Source organism: Carettochelys insculpta, chromosome 33, assembly GCF_033958435.1.
Source record: "Carettochelys insculpta isolate YL-2023 chromosome 33, ASM3395843v1, whole genome shotgun sequence".
In the NCBI taxonomy this organism is placed as follows: Eukaryota; Metazoa; Chordata; order Testudines; family Carettochelyidae; genus Carettochelys; species Carettochelys insculpta.
The window spans coordinates 84,198-105,500 of NC_134169.1; the positions used below are offsets into that span (position 1 = coordinate 84,198).

At 45.3% G+C, this 21,303-nt stretch overlaps 1 non-coding gene across 1 annotated transcript; it reads right to left on the bottom strand.

Annotated features, from left to right (window-relative positions):
- Nucleotides 1-20,887: 20,887 nt before the first annotated feature.
- TRNAC-GCA (transfer RNA cysteine (anticodon GCA)) lies at nt 20,888-20,959 on the bottom strand. The gene has a single exon. It is a non-coding gene; the product is annotated as a tRNA-Cys (tRNA).
- Nucleotides 20,960-21,303: the final 344 nt, after the last annotated feature.

Below are 21,303 nucleotides of genomic sequence, written 5' to 3' on the forward strand. Positions count from 1 at the left end.
AGCTGTTTGAGACCTGTGACTCTGAAGGGTTGTAAGGCAGCCCCTGAGAAACGTAAATGATTTGTTGTGACATATTTAGCTGTACTTTTCCAGGCCAGAAAAACCAATGTCAGTTGAGAATGTGTGGTTATATTTAGAGTTACATCCTGATACTGAGGGATTGTGTAAATGCACTCAGAAGCACTCTTGTCCCATAGCAGGCTGGATAGTGTTGTTATGGTTGTAGGGTCTTGCCAGCACACTATTTTTTCTATGAAGATTATTTCTTCAGGTTGGAGGGTTTTTATACACTGCAATTGTGGAGGCTCCTTTGGCCAAAGTTTCCAAGTGGTACCTTTAGCACTCCACAATTTAGAGGAGCCCAAGGGATGCGTGACCACGTACCTAGATATGTTATCAGGGGGAATGAATCTCCCAAACATCTCTATGTATGGCCCACTCCCCCTGACACCCAGCAGCTATACCCAGTGGAGCTATTCTGCCAGACCCAGGGTCCACAGGATTAAGTTCTTCCCACGCTGGACTCATGTAAAAACTCTCTCTCTCTCTCTGTGCCTGAGCTTGTCTGGGAGGACCAGTTAATCAGCACTTACAAGCTGACACCTTATATATCCCTGTATTCAGTGGGCTGGTTGCACAGCAGTGCCAAACTGTGGCCCTTATGTTCCCTTGGACTCAGTGGCTGGGCTAAACAGCACCCTTAGCTGCCATCCTCATATGCCAGCCCAGTTCAGCACCCCCTCCCCACTCCCCACTTTCACAGCACAATCATTCTGCTAGTAACCCACTCGATGGGCAAACGCCCCAGGAGTTCTGGGCACCACAGGGATCTTTTAGCTTAGGTACAAGAAACATTATTGCAGAGTGAGTGGGGAAGCCAAAACAACACTCGTGAGGAGACTGAGCCAAAGAGGAAGGAAAAAAGAGAGATTATGGTTAATGCTAATGGGGAGGTCTTTCTGTTCCATCTTCAATGCAGATGAGGCTAGGGGTGTTTCGTTAAATCCAATCACCCTTGCTGGTAAGATTTAGGTGTGTCTACCCCTGCCAGTTTCGGTGCCTGGTCTTTGATTCAAGCAGAAGCCTGGGGGAAGGGGATTTGTTTTCCAGGAGTGTTACTCCCTGACTCCCCAAAAGCACAGGGCTGATGAGTGGTCATGCTCTGGTTGCCCAAAAACAGAGCTGGTAGGTAACCACTGTCTCACTAACAACAAGAAGTCCTGTGGCACCTTATAGAGTAACAGATATTTTTGGAGCATAAGTTTTTGTGGGCAAAGACCTGCTTTGTCAGATGACAAAGCGAGTCCTTGCCCACGAAAGCTTAGTAGTAGGCATCCTTCAGTCTACGTAGACTATGGATCGCGCCCTTTGTAGTTCCATTTGGGATCAGCTCACGAAAGCTTATGCTGCAAAATATCTGTTACTCTCGCTAAGGTGCCACAGGACTTCTTGTTGTTTTTGAAGATACAGAGTAACACGGCTACCTCTCTGATACTGTCCCACTATTGGACCTAGGGCTGTGAATGAGCAATGGGTGTGCCCCAAGAGGAGGATGACCAGATCTGTCTCCATGACCTCAACCGCCTGGGAGTCCAGAGTTGTCATCAAGGTTGGAGGGCCATGCTCCCTGATTTAATGAGTTCAGTTTCCCATAGCTAATGATTTAAAAACATTTGTACCTGTGCATGTGTACTCTCCCATCTCATATTACCTGCCTCACTGATTTTTTTTTTTAAACTAATTCGGTCAGTGAGGTAGCCAAGTGAGTTGGTTATGTAGCAAACAGCTAGGCTGTCCTGGGCTTTTTATACCTTCCCACACCCTTTGCTCACCGGCCATGCAGTGACCTTTGCACTTATGCACTAAAAGATTTTTTTTTCCTCTCACACAAACAATACATGGAGATATACCTATCTCATAGAGCTGGAAGGGACCTTCAGAGGTCATCGCCCCCAGTCCCCTGCACTCAGCATGACAGACTTCTTTTTTCATTCCTGACAGACTTTTTTTTTTAATCGCTTTGGGTGCGTCTGCACTTGCATTCCTCCTTCGAAAGAGGTATGCAAATCAAAAATGCAAATGAGGTACATATTCACATATTTGGCACCTCATTTGCATATTCTTATTTCGAAAGAAGAAAACCAGTGTAGACGCTGCTCTTTTGAAAGTAAACCCCATCTTCAAAAGAATCCTTCTTCCCATTAAATAAATGGAAGAAGTATTCTTTCGAAGATGGGGTTTACTTTCGAAAGAGCAGTGTGTATGCTGGTTTTCTTCTTTTGAAAGACATTCTTTCGAAATGAGGATATGCAAATGAGGTGTGAAATATGCAAACATGCACCTCATTTGCATTTTTGATGTCCCTTATTTGCATACCTCTTTCAAAGTGTAGATGCACCATTTGTTTCAGACCTCTAAATGAGTGAACTCACAACCCTGGGTTTAGCAGGCCAATAATCTAACCACTGAGCTATCCCTCACCCAATGCAGATACATCATTGCAGCATGGAACTGAAGGTACAGAGTCAGAGCACAGCATCTTTAAACATAGTGTATCCAGGTTTCTTTCGAATGCTAATACTGTTTTACAATTTAACATCAGAATATACTAACATCAAACTGTTCTGGAGCTAAGTTAAAAAAGCTACCTATTGCTTCTTTGAGGCCTACATCTAGTGCTTGATTAGCATTATGACATACATTTATCATAGCTAACTAACTTATTGCCTACACAACTATTTGGCTACGTAGTTCCCTCTTTTTACCCCTTAAGAGCAATGTTTGAGTGGAGACACTTTTAAATCTTTGTGACTGATGTACAGTAGTCCCTCAGGTTACCTGAGGGTTGCACTCCTGTGCACCCTCACATAACCTGAATTTTGCGCAAGTTGAGGGGAGGAAGCCAGGAACCAGGCAGCTGCATGGCTTCTCCTAGCTGGGGAAAGCCAGGGAGAAGTCTGTCCTGTGGCTTCCCCCGCCTGGGGGAGCTGGAGCTGGAGTGGGGAGCTGGTGGAGCAGCTGTGCTCCCCAGGCCCTGGGAATCCCATGATTTTGGTTTAAGTTAAGCACAAGTTGAAATCGCACGTATCGGAGATTTACTGTATGGCAATATACTGACACCTTACATAGGCTTACGGTTTAACTTGACATACATTCTTTTGATCCAACAGCACATGAATAATAAATCTAATGACTATTAATGCCAATATAACAATGATGGATGCAAGGCTATGTTTATGGCAGTGGCTCCAGGTAGGTGACCATTTTTTGAATATATTATACCAATGATGAACACTTAATTTTTGAGCCTGGTCCGCTATGCTAAGTACTTCTTTTCCTTTGTGAAGGATGGCCATACTTTGAGCTTCTATTTTCTGTTGTGTAGTCTTAGTTAGTTTGCCAATCTGTTGATTGTTATGGACCGATTCATATAACCAAGCCCAATTTATTCCCAAGGAGAAATCAAAATCTAAAAAATTAGTAGCATTTATTTCAATCTGTTTTTTCTCTCACATGGGAAAATAATTTCTTCTTTGAGTGGTCCCCATAGGTGCTTCACATTAGTGGAGACCCATGGGGACATATTGCAAAAACCATTGTTGCTACCGAAGTGAGTAACTTCTCTATATTGACTCAGGGTGCTAAAAGTATAAGTGTTACATATACATTCTTGTACTGGAGGTTCTGTCCAGAATTTATTTTGCCAAATTTCTGGTTCCAGTCCTACAGCAAAAACACAATTTTTCCATCATAGTATACTTTAGTAGTAGTATTGTTTAATTTATTTTTAAACCAGGTTGTTAATTCCTTATTCTGTAATGAACAGGGTTCCTTTATGGTTGGAAGTGTGGGGCATATCCACAGTTGTGGGGACCATTACTTACTCCCTTTATGGTCCACTATATTTCCTTGATGGCTTACATACATGCCAGCCAGACTTATTTGGGTTTGTGTTCTGTGGCCAGGCAAGGTGTCAATGGCTTTTACCCTTTAAACTGGTTTAGAGCGAATCATCCCACTTGTCAATCATTGTGATGTAGTGGGGGATACGGTATGTGGATGTGTGTGGCCGACAGAGGGTGTGAGGCTACTGCTGAGGGTAACCTAGGCGACCAGGTGACACCTCTGGGCTGCAAACAAAGGGGGAGGTGGAGCCTGAGGGGTTTGAATTGGAACTGGAAGTTGGGAAGCAGTGAGTCTGGGCTGGGAGAAAGAGAGACAAAGGAGGGGGCAAGGCCCCAGCTCTGGGGGCCCCTCAGGGCCTCCTCTCCCCAACATGGATTGGACTGGCTGTCTCTGCCTGCTGCATTGACTCTTCTGTATGATGCTGTGCCCTGTCAGCTAATAAACCCGCTGTTCTCCAGCTAAGAGTCACTCCTGCTTGCGGACAGGGTGCAGAGTTTGGGGACCCCTGAACCCCATCACAATCATTAAAATTAAAGAGGTGGTGTGCCTCAGTTTTCTTTTTATACAGCATACCAGATTTGTAATAGTTTTTTGTTGTGCTAATCTCTGGGCTTATTTGCTGATAACTGAGAAGCATTATTACTATAACAACAAGAAGTCTTGTGGCACCTTATAGACTAACAGATATTTTGGAGCGTGAGCTTTCATGGGCAAAGACCCACTTCATCAGATGCACGAGTGGGGAGGTGGTTTCAGAGGGGTACTTAAAGAGTGGGGTCCCAGTAAGAGGGAGGGCCAGAGCTCTGGGACTCTTAGTGGGAACCCACTCTTTAAATACCCCTCTGAAATGCCCCCCCCACTCATGCATCTGATGAAGCAGGTCTTTGCCCACGAAAGCATATGCTCCAAAGTATCTGTTAGTCTGTAAGGTGCCACAAGACTTCTTGTTCTCGAAGCTACAGACTAACACAGCTAACTCTCTGATAATTATTTCTACAGTGACCCCCCCACTTTTTATCATGAGGGGTGTTTCCAATTACCATATTAACGTTGCTTAAAGGCTTTTCTTTTACCAAAAGAAAATCATATACATTGCACCTTGTTAGAAGGTCACTCGTGTTAAGTGCATACATTTTTTTCTTATCACCTCTTACACTACTTTAATTTTGCACTGCTGTACATAGATTACATTCCCTTTTAGGGGCAGTTAAATTTTAATAGAAGCCCTTATCTTCTTTTTGCAAGTTTTGCTAAATTATTCGGCTTTAAATCTGATCATCTCTTTGCCTGTGTTATTTACAGACACTCCTTTGGAAGAAGGACCCATTTTTCCTTTAGAATGGTTGCAAAGAAACCAAGAATTGTTTTCTATAACATTTCCACAATGTTTAACTGCTTGGTTTCTCCCAGACTCCACAAAGTTAACTTATTCTTTCCTTAAATTATTTGCCTATTCCCCAAAATGACATTTTTATTAGATATTACCATTTTAAGTATTAGTGCAGGAATTTGACTCTTTCATGACTGAACTTACTGCCTCTTTTTCTCCTGTCGCTATACTCCTGCCCTGGGCTTTTAGCTAACAGTTCACTTTCTTTGTTGAATAGTAACAAAGAGGAAGCCTTGCTAGTCTATACACTATCAAAACAAAAAGCAGTCAAGTAGCACTTTAAAGACTAGCAAAATGGTTTATTAGGTGAGCTTTCGTGGGACAGACCCAGTTCTTCAGACCATAGCCAGACCAGAACAGACTCAATATTTAAGGCACAGAGAACCAAAAACAGTAATCAAGGAGGACAAATCAGAAAAAGATAATCAAGGTGAGCAAATCAGAGAGTGGAGGGGTTGGGGGGAAGGTCAAGAATTAGATTCAGCACATTAACACATGGTTTAAATCGTGATGGGAACTTTCTGAGTCACTATAGGGGCTTGTCTGCATACTTGGCTCAGTCTAATTCTTGACCTCCCCCCCACCCCTCCACTCTCTGATTTGCTCACCTTGATTATCTTTTTCTGATTTGTCCTCCTTGATTACTGTTTTTGGTTCTCTGTGCCTTAAATATTGAGTCTGTTCTGGTCTGGCTATGGTCTGAAGAACTGGGTCTGTCCCACGAAAGCTCACCTAATAAACCATTTTGCTAGTCTTTAAAGTGCTACTTGACTGCTTTTTGTTTTCACTTTCTTTGTTTCTTTTATCTGGGATAGGCATCAGGCTACTACAGGAGTCATAGCAGGGAGTGCCGCATTTAATTTTTATAATCCACAGTAAGATGCCAGAACTTTTCATACTCTTTTAGAGCTGGTGAAATTTGGGCTATTGAAGGGAATCAGAGACTTAAATAGGACCCCTTTCTTTTGTAGCTCTTGGATTACCCCCTCTATTTCTGCTTCTGCTTCAGCAAGATAGGGAATAGCCTGGGTTAACTTTAAGGCTGAGAGCTGTTGGCAGACGAGTGTTACACCCTTCCTCTAGCTAACAAATTTGACTCATCATACCCCACAGATCCCCCTGGTCCTGCTGGGCAGAATGCTTAGCAGGTGATTCCAAATACACCCCACCCCTTATTTCTGTATATTGATGTTACCTCTACAAATTTTTTCAGTTTTGCAACAGAAGAGAAAACTTAACTCTGTGAATCTATTTAAGCTTTACACAATCTCTGTACTCTGAGATTGGAAGGCGTCCAGATGGGAAGGTGTCTCCTTTTTATGGATATACCAGCAAAATAAACAAAAAATTCCTCCAGATGGGGGGGTCACCAATCAAAGATGCCCCAAACACAAAAGGATGAGTACAGATCCTGACTGCCAGACACTTGGCAGCCCAAAAATAAGGACAGCTCCTTGTCACCACAAGGACGAATTATTGGATTCTGACACAACCGTTTGTTAGCAAGACAATTAATTTAAATTAAACCCCATGACACATACACGTACTCCACAACTTGAATGCTTGCAAGACTACATAAATTACCACAAAAGAGTTAATGCACTGGGGAAAAAAAAACTTAAGGCAAACAGCTTCCAGAGCCAGGCAGCTTCTTCAAGGTCTCATAATCTTGGCATCTATTCAGAAAGCTGTTTGTTTTTTTTTACAGCCCAGATGCAGTTGCCAAGTTAGGCTTCAATTTGTTGCACTTATTTTACCTATCTCCAATATTTATGGCATAAAATCACAACTCCTTTCTCACCTTATGTCTGTCCAGATCATTATAGCAAACTGAATCTTAACAAAAAATAAAATAAAATAAAATTAAGAAAACAAAAGAACAGCAGTCATGTAGCACTTTAAAGACTTTAAACAAAATGATTTATTAGGTGATGAGCTTTCCTGGGACAAACCCACTTCTTCAGCTCAATAGTCTTGCCAGTCCAGCCTCAGTTATAGAGCACAAAGGTCCAAAAAAAAAATTTGCAATCAAAACTGACAAATCAAATCCATAGAACTGAAGGAGCGGGGGTGAGGGGTGGGGGCTGTTAAGTGTCTTGCCTGAGATAATTTACAAACATAAAAGGAAGGGAAGCGGTCCTTGTAATGTGTGAGGTAATTGCTGTCTTTGTTCATACCAAGTGTTAATTTGAGTATGAACCCCAGTTCACAAATCTCCCTATATAATCTGCTTTTCAAGTCTCTTTGTTGTGACAGAATGGCCCCATCTGTCGAAATGCTCACTAATAGGCCCATGTGCATTGAGATTCCCAATGCCTGCCCTGAGCATTTAAATGGAACGGGCCATTCTGTTTAAGACTTGAGACTATGTGTCCTACAACAAAGAGACTTTAAAAGCAGATTGCATAGGGAGATTTGTGAACTGGGGTTCATACTTAAATCTGACTCATGAACACTTGGTATGAACAAAGACAGCAATTACCTCACACGCTACAAGGACCGCTTCCCTTCCTTGGATGTTCATAATTATCTCAGGCAAGACACTTAACATCCCACCCTCCTCCCTCAGTTCTATGTATTTGATTTGTCAGTTTCTATTGTAATTTTTGGTTTTGGACCTTTGTGCTATGTAATTGGGTCTGGACTGGAAAAGCTGTAGATCTGAAGAAGTGGGTCTTGTTCCACAAAAGCTTGTCATGTAATAAATTGTTTTGTTAGTCTTTAAAGTGCTAGATGACTGCTGGTTTGTTAGAATACAGACTAACACAACTACCTCTCCATTACTATTCAAACTGAATCTTTTAAACCCATCACAGGGATCTCAACCCCCGCCCCCCTCCCCGCATCACACACGCTAGTTGCAGAGCCTTAGCTTGAATTTCCTCCTTCATGTACTCTGTCCCTTTGCATGCATGTTCCTTTCCCTCCTTGGTTTGTTTGCTTAACTTTTCCACAAGGAACTGTAGTCCTAGTACTAATTCTGCTACTTTCTGTAAATCCTCAGCTTCTAATCCCAGCATTTTCTTTATTTTTTTCTTCTTTCTTAACCTCTCTTACATCCTCCACTTGCCCACAGCTGTGCTTAGATGCCTCTTTTCCATCTCAACCTCTCATTTACATGCTCACAAATCAGCCAGTAGCTGTCTGGCTCTTGCCCCCTCAGGCTGCCAGCATTCAAATGCTTCCTTTGCTGCAGCATATGCAAGTGAAACTGCTGCTGCCAAACTGTCCCTTTGCCCTGGTTTACACATGAGTTCATATTTGCTGAAGGTATCCTCCAAACGCTCAAGTTTAGATATACCCTTCGTTAGATTGGGACTAGCAGTCATGGCGACAGTCCAGCCTTCAGGAGTCACTTTTCTCAGCCCAGTGGGGATGACACTGATTTACCTGCTGCTACAAAATCTACCTCCTTTTATTCCCTTTTTCCTCTTTTACAAAACATGTTGGCTTCCGTCTTCCCTCCTTTTTTGGCTCTTAAGCTCTCAGTCCTCTCTGGTTTTAGAAAAGGGGATTGTCCTTTCCTAGTGTTCTTCTTCCCAGGACTCAGGGTATTTACTCCCAGGCAGACACCCACACTCACCACCAAATACCTCCTTCACGGGAGTTAGAGTCAGGGTGTTTATTCCCAGACAGACAACCACTCGGAGCCCATCCCTTTTTACAACAACTTAGGCCTGGATACTTATTCCCAGGCAGACTGCCCCCCTCACCCCCCAGTCACCCGTTTGCTAGCAAGTGAGACTCGGGGTATTTATCCCCAGCAGACAGGCCCCCATAGTCCAAAAGACAGTACTTTTTCCGTTCCCCCATACACCGGTGTTATTTTTATTTATACCGTGGAATTAACGTCTCTGCCTGCATTTCTCCACCACTGTCATAGAATGGGAGCTGCTGCACAGTTGATCAACAACAATCAGTTTATTGCATGCACCTATGGTAACAGTTTAAAAACCATGTTAAATTGAATAGTTAACAATTAGAGAGCAAATCAAAAGTAATGTGTAGCTTGACTGGTTAATGGTATAATGTTTATCCCAATTTAACAGCCTAATTCTTAACCTAATTAAGTACATATGCACTCATAAATCCATTTACACCCACACTGACCCTCTAGGGTTGGCCAGACCACAGGTAATCTTGTTTAGTTGTTTGAGGCAAGAGTCCAACGTGCACATCACCCCATTATGCCAAACTGATGAACGCTGACTCCTGTGGCAAATTGATGTACTATTTATCTTCTTGGTAGGAGACAGCCTAGAGGAAGAGATGTTCAGTTCATTGGTCGTACCCCTCAGTCCAGGTGGGGTGCTTGCCTATAACCAGTTCTGCTTGCCTCAGCCAGGAGCAATGAGCAACCACGACCTTGGTGTTTGTTTCTTTCTTGTTAACTTTTTACCTGGGAACTTGCCTTCTGTGTAATTTTGTTCTCAAAGTGAAGAACAAGTCCATAATCCACTGGGGCACTGTCTCAGACCCTAGGTGATGAATAAATCCATAATGCACTGGGGCATTGATGCACGATGGCCTCTCTTCAGCCAACTTACTGTCAATTCACTCATGCCAACCATTCACACTATTCCTTCATGCAAACGACCCATGATTTGTGACACAGTGACCCCCACTTTGGTGGGGTGAGCTGGGATTGTGTCTGTGGGCGTCCCTTGCTGCAGACTCATGCGGAGGGACAGAGCCAAGATCACAGCCACACTGGGAGAAGTGAAAAAAAAAAAAAAGATTGGCAGAGCCAAGGTAATACCCAGAAACCAGCTACTTCAACATAGTCCCAGAAGATCAATAACAGAACTCCACTTCTCATCACCTATAGCCCCCAGCTCAAACCCCTACAATGCATCATTACAAACCTGTAGCCTATTCTAGATCATGATACGACACTCTAGAAGGCCCTAGGTGACAGGCCTGTCCTCTCCTATAGACAACTTCCTAACCTAAGAAAGATTCTCACCAGCAATCACAGGCTTCACCACAGTAATACTAATCCTGTAACTTTGGACCTCTGTATTTATAGATGTCAGTCTGTACCGGAAACACTATTCATCTGATAAAGTGGGTCTGTCCCATGAAAGCTCATCACCAAATAAATCATTTTGTTAGTCTTTAAAGTGCTACATTTCTGCTATTGTGTTCTGTTAGAATACAGACTAACACAGCTAGCTCGCTGCTACTATTTAACTTATAATAGGTAATAGTGAGCTAGCAGCTGCTACAAAGCAAAGCTCATGAAACAATATAACTATATAGAACAAAACTACATGTATAGAACAAAGCTACAGTCACAAGACTTACAGAAAGTGACAGGACTTAAAACCAACAATGACTGAAAGTTACAGAACTTAAACATGTCTTGTACTGGACTGAGCAGCGGATTTAAGTAACAGGACCACTTCCAGAAAAGGGAGATAATCCCATCATTGCATCACCTGGAAATCAAACCCAGCTCAACTGTGGGGAAGGCAATTATGCTCACCACTGTACCACCACCACACTTGTGTTAAGTCATTATTCTGTATGCCCCCCTCCTTTTTGTCTTGAGAGACAGTGGTTAGCAGCAGCAGTGAGGCACTATGGGCAGTGTTTGAGTCTGCAGCTTCTCTCATGGCTTATCCATCCAATGTTGGCTTTGCACCGTTAATTGCAATAACCATGTCAGGCTGTTTCTGAATTTTTGAGTCCGAGAGGTTTTTCTTCTAAGAGGCAGCTCTTTAGAGTCTCTTGTGCATACGCTGTCGAAGGGTGATGTGCCCTGTCGTAACAATCGTCTCCAGGTGTTTCAATCTGAAGATGTAGTGTTTCAATCTGTATTCAATTCAATCTGGTATTCAATCTGTATTCAATTCAATCTGTAATCTGTACATCGTCCAGATGTAGTGTTTCAATCTGAAGATGTAGATTCCCAGGAGTCGAGATCAATGTTGAATATTTTCATGGCATTTTTGCATATATCCTTGAATCTTAGCTCTGGTCTTCCTCTTGTTCTCATCCCACATGACTGTTCACTGAAGATTTCTTTGGGAAGACATTCGTCACCCATTCTTCTCACATGACAAAGCAATCATAGTCTTCGGCTGTTGAGGATTGCTGTGAGGCTGAGTGTGCCAGATCTTGACAGGACAGCTGCATTTGTAACTTTTCTTGCCAGTTGATATTCATAATTCTGCAGAGGCAGCGAAGATGGAAGCCATTCAATTTTTTTCCTGGTTCAAGCAGGTGCTGCATGACTCAGATGCCTATAGCAGGATACTCAATGGACATGCCTGGTAGATTAGTATCTTTGTTTTCATTGTCAGTTTGGGATTGTTCCATGCTCATTTTGTAAGTCTGCCAAAAAGAGTAGCTGCCTTCCTGATTCTGATGTTCAGTTCTTCATCCATGCATAGGTTTGTGGTGACAGTAGATCCAAGGTAACAGAATTGTTGAACCACATCTAATGGGCTGTTATCCAGAATAATGTTGGGTTGCTGAGATATATCTTGAGGGAACATAACAGTTTTCTTCACACTTATGTCAAGGGAAAATAACTTGCAGGCTCTGGACAGAGACTCCATCAGTGACTGTAGTGTATCTTCATTATGAGCGACGACACCTGCATCATCTGCAAAGAGGAGTTCCCCAATGAGGACTTTCTTGACCTTAGTGTTGGCCTTGAGTCATACCAGATTGTAGAGGGACCCATCTAATCTTGTGTGGAGAAATACATCACTGTGTGAGTTTTGAAATGCACAATTTAATAGAATTGAGAAGAATATGCCAAAGAGGGTAGGCGCAAGAACACACCCTTGTTTGACTCTGCTGTTCATCACAAATGGTTCTGATGTAGATCCATTCTATTGCACTAACGAAGGGTCCTGTGGCACCTTATAGACTAACAGAAAAGTTTAGAGCATGAGCTTTCGTGAGTTAACTCACTTCTTCAGATGCTGGTCCTGGAAATCCTGGAAAGCCACATTGTATTTCTGGATAGACTCCATCTGTGAGTTTTTGCAGGCGTTTGAGAATGATATGGGCAAATGCTTTTCCTGTGATGCTAGATAAAGAGATGCTTCTATAGGATTTCCAGGACCAGCATCTGAAGAAGTGAGTTAACTCACGAAAGCTCATGCTCTAAACTTTTCTGTTAGTCTATAAGGTGCCACAGGACCCTTCGTTGCTGCTACAGATCCAGACTAACACGGCTACCCCCCTGATAATTGTATTGCACTGTTGCTTTCATGTTTTCATGAAAAGATGTTATGAACTTGAGTAGGGTCAGTGGGGAGACAATCTTGGTTAATACTCTGTATAGTCTTGATCTATTAACTGTGTCAAATGCCTTTGTTAAGTCCACAAATGCTATGAATAATGGCTTTCCTTGTTCTCTTCATTTTTCCTGTAGTTGTCGAAGAGAGAAAATAATGTCCATTGTTGACCTGCCAGCCCTGAAGCCACATTGTATTTCTGGATAGACTCCATCTGTGAGTTTTTGCAGGCGTTTGAGAATGATATGGGCAAATGCTTTTCCTGTGATGCTAGATAAAGAGATGCTTCTATAGTTGTCACAGTCACCCTTGTTGCCTGTGTTTTTATAGATAGTGGTTATGTCTGCATCCTTCATGTCATGTGGGGCATCTCCCACTCTCCAACACTTTAAGAGTAAGTCATAGAGAAAGAGGATGAGCACAGCCTTATTTGCCTTCAGGACTTCAGCTGTGATTCTGTCATTTCCTGGTGCTTTCCCATTGGAGACAGCATCAAGAGCTTGAGAAAGTTTCTCCTCTGTCGGTTCTGCATCTAGCGCTGACATTTCTGGAAGAGTTGGGATGAGGTTGTCAAGTTCCAGTTGTATTGTGTGCTTGTGGGAATACAGACTTGAGTAATGTTCTACCATCTGGACATCTGCAGCTTTTTTCCTGTGATCTCCTGTCCATCTAAATGCTTCAGAGGGGCGACATTGGTAATGGTTGGCCCGAGTGCTTTCCTCAGTTTCTCACACATACTTTTCAGGGTGCCCAAATCAGATGCCTTTTGAATATTAGAACATAGATCAGCCCAGTACTTGTTTGCATACTGCCTGAATTCTCTCTGAAGAACAGATCTTGCGTGCTGAAGTTAATTTCTTTGCTTTGTGATGAGTTCTTTATGCTATTCAGATCTGCCTTGCATTTTTCATCAAGAAGAGGCCTAAGAATGTCGGGATTGTCATTGATCCAGTCTTTGTTAGAGAATTTACATGTTCCAAAGGCAGATTGGCACATTCGTGCATTGCATCTCTCAGCATGGACCATGTTTCATCAACGGTTTGTTGGTCAGGTTTGTGTTCCATTTTGTGAGTGATATCATTTGTGAAGACAGAGCATTTCAGTGCATCTCTGGTATTGAGGGTATTGATCTTTGCCCTTCTGCATCCTTTCTCACATAGAGTTTCTCTGGGACTATTTTCACCCTGCTGATGGTCAAGGAGTGATCAGTGTCACAATCTGCGCTGTGGTACAAGCGTATAAATTTGACGGCATTGAGATGTTTCCTGCGTACCAGTAAAAGGTCAAATTGAGGCCAGCGACCAGATCTGGGGTGGTGCCATGAAACCTTGTTTCACTCTTTGAAGTTAAAGAAAGTATTAGTGATGCAGATTTGATTCTGAGACCTGACTTTTGAGAGGCCTCTGACCATTTTTGTTCATTTTCCCAATACCATGATGACCGAGGCAGACTGGCCAGGACTGATGGTCACGTCCAACTCTTGCAACTGAAGTCACCAAGGATATACAGTCGTTCACCAGTCGGAAAGAAGTCGATAACTGATAGCCTCTGAGACCCAAGACAGGTTTGGGGGGAATTGTAGTTACATCCCAAGAGTTATTTTAATAATTAATTGATCCTGCCCCTATATAAGAAATTGCAGCTTTTATGCACCATCTAAAGTTTCTTTATTGTAAGCTTAAAGCTTTGATTATATTGGAGAGTGGCCATGGAATTCACTATTCGCTTTAACTCAACATGTTCAAAGATTCACTTGGTGCACAAACCTTTTGTTCTGTGTTCTACAGACACCCAAATAGCCTCACCCATTTTGGTGGGGTGGAGGAGGGATTTCAGAGCCACACAGAAGGCAAAGGCATTTGCCCAAGATCACAAAGTCCTTAGGAAGAAAGGGGAAACCAAAAAGCGAGACGAGAACACTCAGACTGTGCAAGAGTGAGGGGAGACATGGTAGCAGTTTTCAGATACCTAAAAGGGTGTCATAAAGAGGAGGGAGAAAACTTGTTCTTTTTGGCCTCTGAGGACAGAACAAGAGGCAATGGACTTAAACGGCAGCAAGGGAGGTTTAGGTTGGACATCAGGAAAAAGTTCCTAACTGGCAGGGTGGTCAAACAGTGGAATAAATTGCCAAGGGAGGTTGTCGAATCTCCATGGCTGTTGATATTTAAGAACAGGTTAGATAGATGTCTGTCAGGGATGGTTTAGACAGTAGTTGATCCTGCCATTGGGGCAGGGGGCTGGACTCGATGGCCTCTCGAGGTCCCTTCCAGGCCTAGTGTTCTATGATTCTATGAACTAGCTTGTACGGGCCCAAACATGCAATGAGCAAGATGTGCGAACAGCAGCTTGCAGACTCACCGCCCTCTCTGGCTCTGTTAATACAAAAGTGAAAACCCTGCCAGCTTGTTGGACAGGATCACAGAATCACAGGGCTGGAAGGGACCTCAAGAGGTCATCTAGTCCAGCCCCCTGCTTCTAGCAGGAGCAACCCCCCCGACTAGGTGTGAGACTCTACACTTCTCCTTGTTGAACCACATCAGATTTCTTTTGGCCCAGTCCTCCAATTTATCCAGGTCACTCTGGATTCTCTCTCAACCCTTCAACATATCTACCTCTCCCCCTAGTTTTCGTCATCCACAGATTTGCTGAAGGTGCCATCTCGTCCCTCATCCAAGTCATTAATAACTTCTCAGCATAACATAGAACCTGTGAGAGAGATGTTCAGTGGTGCTCAAAAGTATGTAACAGGCATGGGCCAACCAGGAGTAGTAGAAGGCATCCTTCAGTCTACGTAGACTATGGATCACGCCCTTTATAGTTTCAATTGAGGACTTCATTTACAGTGTCTACTGTGACTATGAAGACCCACATGAGAGTGACAAGTATCAGAGGGATAGCCATGTTAGTCTGGATCTGTAACAGCAATGAAGGGTCCTGTGCCACCTTATAGACTAACAGAAAAGTTTTGAGCATGAGCTTTCGTGAGCGCATGAAAGTTTTATACCTGGCACTGCAGATTTCCAAGACCAGCATCTGATGAAGTGAGTCTGTGCTCACGAAAGCTCATGCTCAGAACTTTTCTGTTAGTCTATAAGGTGCCACAGGACCCTTCGTTGCTGTTAAAAGAGTGACAGTCCTTGCTGCATCTCTTGCAGATGTGGTGGGTGTCTGGCAAGTCCTTAGTGCGCTTTCTGTGTGCTCGCTTCTCCTCTGCTAGCTGCCTGATCCTCATCTCGCCCTTCTGAAGGCCCTTGTGTAACCCCTGCCTCCATCTAAGAACATAAGAACATAAGAATGGCCATACTGGGTCAGACCAAAGGTCCATCCAGCCCAGCATCCCATCTGCCGATGGTGGCCAATGCCAGGTGCCCCAGAGAAGGAGAACAGAAGACAATGATCAAGTGATTTATCTCCTGCCATCCATCTCCTGCCCTTGTTCTGAAGGCTAGGGCACCATACTTTATCCCTGGCTAATAGCCATTTATGGACCTAACCTGCAAAAATTTATCAAGCTCTTTTTTAAACCCTAATAGAGTCCTGGCCTTCACAGCCTCCTCGGGCAAGGAGTTCCACAGGTTGACTGTGTGCTGTGTGAAGAAAAATTTCCTTTTATTAGTTTTGAACCTACTACCCATCAATTTCATTTGGTGTCCCCTAGTTCTTGTATTATGGGAAAAGGTAAATAATTTTTTCTATATTCACTTTCTCCACACCATTCATGATTTTATATACCTCTATCATATCGCCCCTCAATCGCCTCTTTTCCAGACTGAAAAGTCCCAGTCTCTCTAGCCTCTCCCCATATGGGACCCGTTCCAAGCCCCTAATCATCTTAGTCGCCCTTTTCTGAACCTTTTCTAATTCCAATATATCTTTTTTGAGGTGAGGAGACCACATCTGCACGCAGTACTCAAGATGTGGGCGTACCATAGTTTTATATAGGGGAAATATGATATCTTTTGTCTTATTATCGATCCCTTTTTCAATAATTCCTAACATCCTATTTGCCTTACTAACTGCTGCTGCACACTGCATGGATGTCTTCAGATGTCTGCACACTGCGTGGATGTCTATCTGCTGTGGTCGTCTGCTAGTTCTTCCCAGTTGTCCAGCTCGATGTCTACCTCTCTGAGGTCTCTCTTGCAGACATCTTTGTAGCACAACTGGGGGCTTCCGGGAGGTTTTTTGCCAGAGGCTAGCTCACTATACAGGATGTCTTTTGGAATCCTTCCATCATTCATCCTGTGGACGTGGCCAAGCCAGCGGAGCCGACGCTGCCTGAGGAGGGTGTGCATGGTTGGGTTCCCAGCTTGCTCAAGGATGGTGGTGTTGGTCACTCTGTCCTTCCATGATATTCCAAGGATGCGCCTGAGGCAGCGCAAGTGGAAGACGTTCAGCCTCTTTTCCTGGCGGGCATACAGGGTCCAAGTCTCGCTGCCATAAAGGAGGGTGCTGACGATGCAGGCACTGTAGACTTGCATTTTGGTGTGAGGGTACAGCTTGTTGTTATTCCACACTCTCTTGCTGAGTCTGGACAGAGTTGTGGACGCTTTTCCGATCCTCCTATTTAGCTCAGTGTCCAACGACAGGGTGTCAGTGATGGTGGACTCGAGGTAAATGAACTCATGGACGACCTCTAACGTATAGTTGTCAATGCTGATTGATGGGGATTCAGCAACATCCTGACCAAGTACGTTTGTCTTCTTTAGGCTGATGGTAAGCCCAAAGTCCTTGCACGCTTTGGAGAACCGATCCAGCAGTTTTTGAAGCTGGTCTTCTGTGTGAGACACTACAGCAGCATCGTCTGCGAACAGCATGTCTCTGATGAGGACTTCCCGCACCTTAGACTTAGCTTTCAGCCTTGCAAGATTAAACAGTTTCCATCAGATTTTGTGTGCAGCAAGATGCCCTCTGTTGAAGATCCAAAGGCATGCTTCAGGAGGAGTGAGAAGAAGATCCCGAACAATGTCAGAGCAAGCACGCATCCTTGTTTGACGCCGCTCCTCATTCTGAAAGCATCCGATAATGCACTGTCATATTGGATGGTTCCTCTCATGTCTTCGTGGAACGACTGGATCATCTTGAGTAACCGTGGAGGACAGCCTATCTTGTGGAGCAGTTTGAACAGACCATCCCTGCTGACCAAGTCAAAGGCCTTGGTCAGGTTGATGAAGGCTATGTAGAGTGGCTTCCTCTGCTCCCTGCACTTCTCCTGCAGCTGCCTTAGAGAGAAGACTATGTCAACTGTAGACCTCTCTGCGCGGAATCTGCACTGCGATTCGGGGTACACCCTCTCAGCAATCTTCTGGAGTCTGCCAAGGATGACGTGAGTGAACAGTTTACCAGTGATGCTTAGGAGGGAGATTCCACGGTAGTTGTTGCAGTCGCTTCTGTCTCTTTTGTTCTTATACAACGTTACAATGTTAGCGTCACGCATATCCTGTGGAACCTCACTCTCTTTCCAGCACAGGCACAGTAGCTCATGTTGGGGTTCCAGGAGTGTGTCCGTGGCACATTTGATTACCTCTGGTGGTATACCGTCCTGGCCAGGGGCCTTTCCTGCTGCAATGCTGTCGATGGCTGTCTTCAGTTCATCCACAGTCGGCTCTTGGTCCAGTTCATCCATTACTGGTAGGAGCTCGACGGCATCGAGGGCTGCATCAACCACAACGTTCTCGCGTGAGTACAGCTCGGAGTAGTGCTCAACCCAGCGCTCCATCTGTTTGGTTTTGTCAGCGATGACTTCACCAGATTTGGATTTCAGAGGTGCCATCTTGTTCTGGGTGGGTCCCAATACCTTCCTCATACCCTCGTACATTCCTCTGAGATTACCAAAGTCGGCACAGGTCTGAATGCTGCTGCATAGCTGGAGCCAGTGGTTGTTGGCACAGCGCCTGGCTGTCTGCTGTACTGTTCTTCTGGCCTCTCTAAGTGCTTGCTGGGTACTCTGGCTCGGTGAGCGTTTGTACTCCAGGAGTGCAGCGCGCTTCTTTTCAATGACTGGAATCATCTCATCAGAGTTAGCTTCGAACCAGTCATTCGTGTTTCTAGCTCTTCTTTCAAACACCGACAAGGCCATGTTGTAAACTGTATCCCTCAGATGTTGCCATTTGGATGTCGCATCGACGCCCCCGGGGCCGCTGCGCAGATTTTCCTGGAGGGTCTCTCTGAACTTTTCAGCTTTCTCCGAGTTTGCCGTCTTTCTGGGGTCAATGCGGTGCCTTCCAGCAGGTTTAGAGCGGTACAGCTTCTTGGGTCTCAGCTTGAGCTTGGAGCAAACTAGCGAGTGATCTGTATCACAGTCAGCACTATGATAGCTGCGCGTCAGAAGGACGTTTTTGAGGTTATTACGCCTACTGATGACCACGTCTAGTTGGTGCCAGTGCTTCGAGCGTGGGTGTCTCCACGACACTCTGTGCTGTGGCTTAGTTCGGAAGAATGTGTTTGTGATGCACAGATTGTGGTACGTGCACAGTTCAAGGAGACGCTGTCCATTGTCATTCATTTTTCCCACACCGAAGTGTCCTAAGCAGGAAGGCCATGAGGCCCAATCAGCTCCAACTCTTGCATTGAATTCACCCAAGATGTACAGTTGTTCACAAGCAGGTATTTGCGCTACAGCAGCACTAAGCACGTCATAGAACTTGTCTTTTACTTCTGGTATGGTGTACAGGGTTGGAGCATAAGCACTGATCAGGTGGACAGGACCGGCGCAAGGTTGAAGCGTGATCCGAAGACGTCTTTCTGATCCGCCCATAACTAATTCTACCATTTGTAGAAGGGTGTTTCTGACAGCAAAGCCAACACCATGCTCTCTGGGTTCTTCTTGGGCTTTACCCTGCCAGAAAAAGATGTAGTCCTTTTCCTTTAGAGATCCCGAATCTGCGAGTCGCGTCTCTTGCAGTGCAGCGATATCAACTCGGAGCCTCTTCAGTTCCTCGTTGCTGACAGTGGTCTTTCAGGTGTCACTGATGGCCTGAAGATCTTCCGTCAAGCCGGTCAGCATGGTCCGTACATTCCAGCAAGCAAGCTTAAATTGTTGATATTTCTCATTTCTCATTCCAACCAGGAATTTGCTGAAAAAAGAGGTGTGTGGCATGTCCACTGGACCTTTGTTTAAACGTTACTTTAAATATTTCATTAGTCTGTGGCTGACGTGTCTAAAAAAAAAAAAAAAATCCTTCCATGCTAGTTAGGTGCACAGGCTGAGTCGTCAGCTTCAGCCTCAAATGCTTGGTCCAAGTCAGCTTAATTAAATAGATACTTCAGGAAGGCCACCCTGAACTAAAATCAGTGATAAGCCAGTCCCAGGGTCATTCCAACCCCACCCACACATACTGTACCGCCCCCCACCCCCCCAACCGGTAACCCCTTGCCCTTCCTCCCCAAAGCCTTACCCTGGATTCCACATGAACAACTGGCTCTGGGCCCTGCCCCAACTTCTGACCACCGCCCCCGCCCCCGCACCTTACCCTAAATTCTGCACCCTGAACATTGCAACACCCCCCCTGTCCCTCACCCCTCATACACCCCCCAATCCTGACACCTGTGCCCCACATCACCAGCACCCAGCCGTAACTCCTATACCGCCCCCCCATGTATGCCAGTCCTGTACACGGAGCACCTCATAGACCCCCAACCCTGACACCACCCCAGCACCCTGCTCTGACTCCTGTGCCCCCGCCCTGCGTGCCATCAGGTGCACCCTGGTGCATGTGCTGGGCAGTGGGGGCACCTAGGCTCACCCATGGTGTGCAGCACCCAGGACCCCAGTGTGCATGGCAGGGAAGAGGGGGGTAGGGCATTGGGGGATGCTGGGTGAGAGGGGCAGGGCCAGGCTGGCTGGGGAGGGTTCAAGGGAGGAGAGGGAAGAAGGACAGGGCCCCTGTATGTGAAGGGGTTGGTGGCCCACATTTACCATAAAAGCCCCACCCTCCCAAATTCCTGCACCCTGGCCTGTGTGCCCACAGTGGTTGGCGTGTGCAACAGGCCAGCCCTTCCCCAGCTGTAATATGAGCTGAGTCTGCACCTCAGCTTTGCTTCCCCCCCCTGCTTTCAACATATTCCTACTGGGACGCTTTCCCAGGCCCCTGCCGCAGGCGAACATCCTGGGCACCCGCTCAATATGGGGGCGGGGAAAGGGGGAAGCCTGTGGCCAACCTTGGGTAAGAAAATGAAAACTAGGCCCAGAAGGATGGACCTGACTTCAGCTGAAGACCAGATGTGGCCGTGGGGGGGATGGCGAGTTTTTAACAGCGCCCCCCATTCAGTGGAGCTCCTGGCCTTGCTGGGGATGGGTATGAAAAGAGGGTTTTCGTTAGGAAAAGTGCTGTTCAGGGAGCACCTGGATTTGAACCAGGGACCTCTTGATCTGCAGTCAAATGCTCTACCACTGAGCTATACTCCCAGGTGCTGGCTTGTTTCCACTCTTCAGGTTTATGAAGGGCACACCCTCCCCTTGCACTTCTCAGCTCTTCCTGAGACACACCAATTTGCACACTCCTCACAGCTCTTCTGTCTCACACAGCAGCTTTCCTGGGACCACACGCTGCTCTGCGTGCAAGCTCTCCACGATTCTTCCAAGCCTCCGAGGGAGAGGGCCCTCTGCGGAGAACCCCATTTATCTCCACAGCAGCTCCTTAATTCCCATGACTCACCGTTTCATCAGCAACTTACCGCTCACAAACTCTCACTTCCAAACACTGAGCCCCTGGGGGCGTCAGCCCAGCCCCTGCCCGCCGAGGACTGGGG